Raw genomic sequence first — 9,459 nt, 5'->3', positions numbered from 1 at the left:
AGTGATAGAGGAGCCAAGGAGGAGAAGTGCTATGCTGGACCTTTTGCTCACCGACAAGGAGGGGCTAGTGGAGAATGTGAAGCTCAACGGGAACCTTGGCTGCAGGGACCGTGAAGTGTTGGGAGTTCAAGGTCCTTAGGGCAGTGAGGAGGGCACACAGCACATTGCTGCTGCCCTGGCCTTCAGGAGGGCAGACTTTGGCCCCTTCAGGGGTCTGGTTGGTAGAGTACAATGGGATAAAGCCCTGGAGAGAAGAAGGGCCCAAGAAAGCTGGTTGATATTCAAGGATCACCTCCTCCAAGCTCAGGAGTGATGCATCCCAACAGAGAGAAAGTTGGGCAGAAGTGCCAGGAGGCCTGTGTGAATGAACAAGGAGCTCCTGGACAAACTCAAACACAAAGTGGAAGCCTACGGAGGGTAGAAGCAGGGGCAGGAAGCCTGGGAGGAATACAGAGATTGTGTGAATAGCTGGAATCAGGTTAGGAAAGCCAGAGAAAGCCTGACAGAATTAAACCTGGCCAACAACATGAAGGGCAACAAGAAAAACTTCCATGTGTACGTTGATGATAAAAGAAAGACTAGGAATAACGTGAGCCCTCACTAGAACGAAAGGGACAACCTGTTTACTGGGACATGGCAAAGGCTGAGATACTCAACAACTTTTTTGCTTCTGTCTTCATCAGCAAGTGCTCCAGCCACACTGCCTGAATTGCAGAAGGCAAAGGCAGGGACTAGGAGAATGAACCAGTCCACTGTAGGAGAAGATCAGGTTCAAGACCATCTAAGGAACATGAAGGTGCACAGGACCTGTTGAAATGCATCCATAGGTTCTGAGGGAGCTGCTGGATGAAGTGGCTAAGTCACTATCATATTTGAGAAGCTGTGGCAGTCTGGTTTCCATCATCTAGAAAAGGGAGAAAATAACCCCCATTTAAAAAAAAGGGAAAAAATGAAGACCTAGGGCACTACAGGCCAGTCAGTCTCACCTCTGTGCCTGGCAGGATCATGGAACACAGAGAGACTGGAACATGTTGCCCAGAGAAGTTGTCTTGAACCCTGGAAGGGGTTCAAGGCCAGGCTGGATGGGGCTTTGAGCAACCTGTTCTAATGGAAGATGTCCCTGATGATCTCTTAGGTCCCTTCCAACACCATGCAGACTATGATTTTAAATAAGAGGGTTTTGCATCTTGGGGAACTAAAGGGTTCAGCAGCTTTGTGATTTAGTGCATTGATTTGTACTTTGGAATTGAAGGTTTTGCTGCTCTCTCCTTTTCTGCCACTGGGTGACAGTCAAATATAAACGTACGTTATTGCTCAATTTCCTCATCTTTGAGAAGGAAATAATTGAGACTTGCTATATATGTAATGCAAAGCACCATAGACGGGGAAGATGATAAAAATGTCATCCACTTTCACTGGCCTTCTATGCTTCTCTCTATTAACGGAGGGCTATGCGAATGAAAATTATTCTTTCTTGTCAGTGCTTCTGTCACCTTGTTCTGTGTTAATTCCAGGCTGCAGCAGTCCTGTGGCAAGTAGAAATGTTTATGGATGATGGTTGCTGGATCAGGCTGACTTCTTCCTGTACAGGCCAGGAGCTGCAAACCCTATTACTTGGTATGGTGGTTACTCAGTTTGGGAGGGTGTTCAGTAAGATGCCAAAGAAGCTTAATAGATGAGTTGCTGCAGGCTCTGACCTTTGGTGCAGCTGAACCTTATCTTAATAGTTTGTGGACAGAGATGGAGTGATATTGTGGTAACTTTGAAAGGCTGGAGAGGTGTGACTGCTATGGACGTGGGCATACTTACTGCTGTGAGAACTCTGAAGAAGGGCTGAGAATGGGACATGCTTGCAATGTCTCTTTTTGGGAAAGCCCAGCCCAGGGCAGGCTGTTTCAGCATCAGCTGATTAACACTGCTCTGCCAGCCCTTGGAACTATTTGTCCTATTCTGGACGGATGTGAAAGTTGAACTCAATGGGATCTTAAATTGGGGTTGAAAAGGCAAGTTTGCTGTGGTGATTCTTTTATGCTGATGCTTTGGTACCCGAGGGGCAAGCACAGCTTTGCCTCTTGAGACATAGTTATCTCTAGTGATTCGTTTGCCAAAGTATCCAACTGGAGATTTTCTGAGAAACTTTTCCTGACTTTTGCAGCGAAGTAGACCTCCACTGTTTTGACATGCCAAATGTGATGGCTTTTGTGTGACTAATTCCCTTTTAAGACAGTTTCCCCAAAGTTATGAAGTGGAAAAGCAAATAAGTTGTAGTGCTGTTGATGCTCAAGAGGGTAAGTCATATGAAAACTTGTCTTTTGGGAGTTTTTTAGTTCGGATTCTTTTTCTACTCCTCTAACCCTTCGCTCCTTCCTGGCCATTGTTGGAGATAACTTAGTACACTGTAGTCTTGTCTTTTTTAGTTCTTTTTGAGCTTTGGAACAAGTACAGCAGACCCAGAGATCATCAAATAACTTGCTTTTCTTGGGGAAGGGGAAAAGAGAATGCCAAATATGAGTGGTATTTAACAGTGTGGCTTTGTCTGGTGTGACTTTTGAGTGCTCTAGTCCAAGCTGTCAAACTGTGGCCAGGTGTATCTCGGGGCAGGTGCAAGAAGACTAGAAATGTTTATGGCAGAACTGAAGCCCAGAAGCAACTTACCCTAACCCGAACATAGCTAATGCCCTTATTCACTAGGGCTATTACCTTCTGAGCTCTTCTTTTAATCTTGTGATAGCAGGGAGGGTTGTTCTGCCAGGTGCCACAGTCAGGAGAGAAGGCTGGGCACCACGAACATATTGGAGCTGTGTGCACAAGAGTCTTCTGAGGGGGATCAATTTGCATGTAAAATCTGGCAAGTCAGTGGTGAAAGCTAGTGCTGTGGCAGGGAAGAAGCTGAGCTAATGCCTTGGGTACTTGGGTTCTTTGTTGTCCCTGATGTCTCATGGGAGATCAGTCACTACTTTTCCATTGTGGCTGGTCGTGCAGGTTTGTTGCTGGCCAGACCTCTGCAGCTGTGAAATGCAGCTCTAACCACAGCTGCATTTGAAATAACTGCAGCCAGACACCCCTTTGCACTGAGAGCAGGATGTGAATTCTGGGAGTAGGGGTCAGAGGCAAGCAAGAATTTGTACCCATGAAATTTGTAGTTTCTGATATCTTACCCTACCTGATATCTTTCATCCACCTTGGGCAATGGAAATTTTCCATCGTTCTTGTCTATGCTACATTGGCAAGCAGCTGAATAACTTGTCAGTCTAAATGAGTTTGTTTAAAGGTTAAGCGTTTGGACAAAGTGCGGTTTTCAGTTAAATTTCTCAGAATGAATAAAGCCTGATTGTTGAGCCTGTACAAACAGAGGGAGTTGATTGGGTACAAGTCCAGTCAGTCAGCAGTACCCTTAAAAAAACATAAGACTCCTGAAGTCTGTAAAACCCCAAATATAAACTGTGGTAGGTGGCACAATTCTAAGCAACAAACTTTGCACAGTGACAGCCTACTTAACCAGGCCATTGGCATTTAATTTGTTGTAAGAACCTTAACACCTTAACACTTAGTTTTATTTGAAGCTTTGTCTACATAAATAAACTGTGTTTGGCCCTGCAAGTCAGAGGTCAACCTGAAGTGGAGTGGGATGGTGGTATGTGAAGCACCAAGGTCTAGGAGAAAGCCAGCATGCTTGATGCTTTCTGGTGAGAGAGATGCCTGGCCCAAGATGGCTGATGCTTCCATGGCCACTAAAATGGAAAGGAGGCCAGTTACTGTTGTGGTGACTACAACGTTGTTGGGGGACCAGAGTGGAACTGCAGAACCAAGTAGAGGTATCATTGTGCAGTTTAAGGATATTATGACAAATATCTGAATGCAGGGTCTGCATACCTCCAGTCCAAGGAGACCTGAAGTCTGCTGAGGCTGAAAGGAGGTGCCTTTCCTGAGAGCAGATGGTGTTGGCTCCCATTCTTGCTGCTGTGCTGGATCCTGATAATGCAGAAATGGGGTGATCTGTTGTAAAACCCAGATGAAACAGGTTGACTGACACACAGATCTCTCATTATTCAGCATAAGGGGTTCTTAAGGACAGTATTTTTCTAGAAACTCGGGGTTTTCTAATCCTTGACAGTTCCTCAAATACAATTCTCCCAGAGTAAAAGAGCAACGCTAATATGCCTGTGGAATAAACAAACTGGCATAATCTGCTCTTGATGCTTCCATGGAGACTAGTTTTACAGGCTCATTCCACTTCCACAGAGGCATCAGTCAATGGCATGTTGGTTTCAGATGCACATGTATATGCCTGCCTTGTGCAAGGAGAAAGCTGAAACAAGTCAGGCTTAGAAAAAACCAGCCAGTCTTCTTGATGATATCAGTGCTGGAACATGACACCTTTGCAGCTCTGAGACTGTTCTCTAGTGTGAAAACGTGGCCTTACTGGAAGCAGCGAAAGGTATCCAAAGATCTTGTCTGAGCGAGATTGGTTTTTGGTGGCAGAAGAAAGGGGCTGCAGTTCCCTAAAAAGGGAGGAAACCCTGTCTACATAACTCCCAGAGGAACCTGAGGAACCTGTGTCTTATCCAAGCTCCTTTTGGGACATACTATGGCATATGAAAGAATATTGCTCTGTCTCCTGAAGGGCTTGGAGAAATTTTTGCTTTAGTGTAAAGCCTTGCAGTGAAACAACGTAAGGCAAGGAACTGAGCTGGAGTACTCCACGGCTGTGCATTCTAAAGATGTGTTTTGTTTTGCCTTGTTGGTGGAACAGATGTTCCTGCAGGGCACAAGTATCAGGAAGATTTTGCTGAAGCTATTTAAAATGTTACTCCACAGCTAACTGCCCTGTCTCTTTTCTGTAGCAAACTTCTTTAGTAGAGCTGCTGGAAGATAACTCACATATCCCTCTGACACTTTTATGCAAAAGTTGGTTTCTCAGTGTAAACAGCTGATGAAAGTGATTGCAAAGCCTTGGCATAAGTCTGATTCCTTTAAATCTGTGTCTGCTTTGTGTCAGTGACCTTTGCAGGTGAGATAATGACCTCTAGGTCTGTCTGTTCAGTGATCACAACAGAGATCTGATGATGCTGACACCTGGGCCTTCTTATCTAACTGCAAAGAGCACATAAGGCAGCTAATTTTTGCTAATTTGTTTGAGGTAGGGACTGAAAAATTTTGCAGTAAGTGATTGTAGTTAGCTATATACAAGGCTTTTTCTTCGTAGCCAGCAGCAATGTCTCCTTATCTAGCTGCTGCCGGTTAAATCTTGTCTTGGTTCTGTGCACTGCATGTGTGACTCCCCTAGCTGTGAGTTCTGAAAGTCAGTGAGGCTGTGAAATTGGGTACACCTGGTATAGGCAGGACTTCCAAGTCCTTGATGTAGAGCTATTGATGTGAAGAGAATGCAAAGTGGAAGTCTGTCAGTAAGCAGACTGGTGGCAAGCAGTTTGTTTCCTGTACAGTTTCAAAAATGGGAGTATCAGAGGAAGTATTTGCATAGCATAGCTTTTGAGCAAATGCAGATCTCCCTTTGAGGATCACTGGGCACTGTGAAACTCTGGTGAAACTCAGGCTAGCTTGGTTTGAGTAGCACTGTTTTCATGGAGGTCTCCTCAGTGTGCAGCCAGTTCTTCCATGTGGCAGACTGTTTGGGATCTTGTCTTAACGTGCAGCTAAGTTTCCTCTTAAGTAGATGAGCCGGGAAACTGTGTCATGCATGGAACCCATTGCTTCCAGCATACTGGAGAGAAATCTGAGGCTGAAGTAAACCACTCCTTCAGCTTGTTTGTACCAGTCCTACATGAACCCATACTTCAGAAGCACCAGCTTTGGTTGTTCACAAGCTCTTAATGTCACTGCTGGGGATGTTCTTTTTTCTCCAACATCCAGAGCTAGCAAGAACAAGTTTTCCTTTTCACCTTATGCCCTGAATATTTACTAGAAATATTTTTATTTAATCGCCATTGTAACCTGGAATAGACGTCAGAGCCTTGGCATGCCCTGCAAGGATATGAACTCCTTGGAGTGAATTGGTGAAGAGTTAACCTTGGTGTAAATTCTAGCAAAGATGCAGAGGGCAGAGACATTGGCTATTTGATTGCTGCATGTCATTGGGATTAAATGGTATTTAGCTCCAGTTCTTTAGGTCAGTGCTAGCAGTGTCCTCTTTTTTAATTTCCCAAATCCTTCCTCAGTGAAGTGCTCTGGAGTGGTACAAAGAGCTTAGTCGACTTTAGCTCTGCTTATTTCTTTGGTGCTCATGAAAGTTCTGTTATCTACCTGGGGACATGATGCAGCTTTAAACATAAGGCTGACCTGTCTTTCTCAGAAGGTGCTTGTCTGTTTGGATAGAGAGGTCCAAACTGTCTTGCTGCATTTTCCTGGACAGAGCAATAAGATCATGTTGGGTTTATCAGCCTGCATGATGCTAAGTTATTAGAGAACATTATTAAGGTATTAGAGAGTGTCCAGAGGAGGGCAGTGAAGATGGTGAAGGGCCTTGAGAGGGCTATATGAGGAGCGGCTGAGGTCACTCTATCTGTTCAGCCTGGAGAAGAGGAGACTGAGGGGAGACCTCATTGCAGTTACAGCTTCCTCCTGAGAGGAAGAGGATGGTCAGACAGTGATCTCTTCTTTGTGGTGACCAGTGACAGGACCCAAGGGAATGGCCTGAAGTTGTGTCAGGGGAGGTTTAGTGAGATATTAGACAAAGATTCTTCACCCAGAGGGTGGTTGGGTGCTGGAACAGGCTCCCCAGGGAAGTGGTCGCAGCACCAAGCCTGACAGAGTTCAAGAAGAATTTTGACAATACTCTCAGGCACATGGTGTGACTCTTGGGCATGGTCCTGTGCAGGGCCAGGATTTGGACTCAGTGATCCTTGTGAGTCCCTTCCAACTTGGCATATTCTGTGATTCTGTAAAGTTCACTTGGCTTTAACTTTTGTTGCTCTGACAAATAGAGAATTGGCTTTGTGAGGAGACTGTGACAAAGCTCCTTGTGTCAGGGACTTGAAGAGTCACACACGGGACACTTCTGTGGTGTGCTTACTGTCTGCATGTGTCTCTGCACAGACCTGAGCTGCCTTTTCACCCCCACTGTGGCATGTGAAAGGTGTATGACATCTGTTACTGTCCTGCTAGCTGAAGGAAGAACCATTCTGAGCTAGACTGTGTAGGGCCAACAGCCTGGTTGGAAGCCCTTGGCATTGTGTGAAATACTCAGCTGAAGGGAGAAAGGGATTGAGACCATTCCTAACTGTTATGGTGAATATTCATACCATTACATCATCTGAAGAGGGCATGCCATGTCCGAGGAGGGGGGACGTTTTTCGTCGGGGAAAGAGTTGATCCAGGGTCTCAGCTGTGGCCAGAAACTGTCCCTGCCTTGCTGGGACAGCAGCAAAGCTGGGAGCCACTGACTCGCTGTGTTGTGCTGGAATCAAAGCAGCCCAGGGGTCACCCCTGCCCCAGCTGCCACACTGCCACAGTCTCACCAGCGCGGCCAGAGTGCCACCCGGGCCCACCACTGCCAGAGTGCCACATGGAACTGCTGCTGTACACTTGCCATGTGGAATCACTGCCTGTGCCGGAGCCCCTGCTGCCACTACACAGCCCAGTCAAGCCAAGTGGGCCACTGCATCGGGGGTAACATGGCAGAGAACAAGGAGACTCTGAACTGGTACCACCACTGCAGTTTTAGTTTAGTTAACTAAATTGGGTGGAGTGGCCAGTTTGGTGGTGTGGCTCCTGTGAGCAGCGCAGTTCTGGTTTTTTTGCTTTTGCCCCTGTTCTTCCATGGTTTTCTTTTGTTTGGTTGTGTGGATGGGCGGTTGGCAGGGAGGACCCTCCACCATTCTCTTTCCCCTTTGTTCCGGGGGGACCGTGTGATGCGGTAAACTCTTTTCCTTTGTATCTTTGTGGTGCTGCTATCTCTCCTTGTTAGTAAACTGTTATTTTTTCACTTAAAACCTCCCTGCATTTTTTTTTGTCTCTCTATATTGGGGGGGGGGGCTAATAAAAAGGGGAGGGAATTAATTTTATTGGAGTTCTCCTCCCAATATTTGTCTTCAAACCAAGACACTAACCCCTTTGAGATTCGAAGAGCAGTCTTGGCTTCTTGCCTTCCTACAAACTTAGCTGTGGCTTGACTTTCCTGCTTCTTGAACAACTCAAGCCACTATAGTTGACTTTCTTTCTCCTTGTCTTTGGCACCAGGCTGTCAGTGGTGGCTTGTGTGTTGGGTGAATGTAGCACCAAATTACATCCTTTCATGACCCTTCGGGAGCTTTCTTTTGAACACTGCTTTTTTTTCCAGACAAGAGACTGCTATTCCCAAAGACAAGATGCAACACAGCTGCCTCTCCAGCACTGGATGCTGAATTTGACCTGCTGGTGGGTCACCTGCTCATCACAAATGATGTTTCTGAAGCAGGACTTGAGACTTGCCCAGTTTGCAAAGGTTTGCTTTGGGATTACTTGGAGCAGAGACCTCAGCTATGCTGTTAATAGATCCATCTTAAGATCCCCAGCCCTTGGCCCAGAGCTCTTCACTGGCCTTTCTTGACTGAATGGTTGTTATAAAGGCTGAAATTGTTACTGCTAATAGGAGTTGCAATATTGCTGTAGAAAGGCAACAACTCTCAGAAGAGAAGGAGTGTTTGTGGGGAAAAAAACATGCTCTTTGTGGCTTAGGTCAGGGCCCTTTACATTTAGAAGTGCTGGTCTGTGTATGACTGAACATGGGGTCAGATTTTATTGCTGTTTTAAGGGACCAGCTACCCGAATCCTTGCTAGTAAGGACCTTAGTCCAGTGTAAGCAATAATCGGCCCATGGATGAAGAGTGAAGGCTGAAGGAATGGTAGATGCCCATGTAGAGAAAACCATCATTCTGCTGAACCCGAATATAATCTGGTCTGCCAGAGATTAAATATTATGTATTAACCTACATGAAACTATTTTGTTTAACCTCAGCAGAATTATGTTTTGGGAATATGATTAAGCTTATTCATCTTGGCATTTGCAGTGATGCCCTTTCATAGCGTAGATTACTTTTGATTAAAGTAGAAGCAGTAGTTAGACTGTGTCATTTCTGGGCTGTCTGTGTTTCAAGACATCCTTATCCGTACTTCTGTCTTGAAAAAAGAACTTCTGTCTACCTCTTGCATTCCCGATAGATATGTCTAACCTTTTCCCTAGCACTGGAGACTCTTAAAACTTGTGCATGTGTGTATCCCCAGGCAAACTATCCCACTGTTGTAAAGCTTTCCTCGGTGTTGTAGTCACACGTGCTGTGGTTTAGTCTTGCTTCCATCATGGCTTTGTGAAGGTTACCACAGAATAAAGCAAGTGTAACGAGTTCCTAGGTGTGCTTGAAAATGCAGCCAGAGCGTGGATGGGTTGTTACTGAATCAATGACAACATGTGTTCATGTACACTTTAGTTTTGGAAAAAGAGATACACAACTGGATAGCAATACA

This window comes from Chiroxiphia lanceolata, chromosome 3 (genome assembly GCF_009829145.1).
Source record: "Chiroxiphia lanceolata isolate bChiLan1 chromosome 3, bChiLan1.pri, whole genome shotgun sequence".
NCBI classification, from domain to species: Eukaryota; Metazoa; Chordata; class Aves; order Passeriformes; family Pipridae; genus Chiroxiphia; species Chiroxiphia lanceolata.
This window is presented reverse-complemented; position numbering follows the sequence as displayed.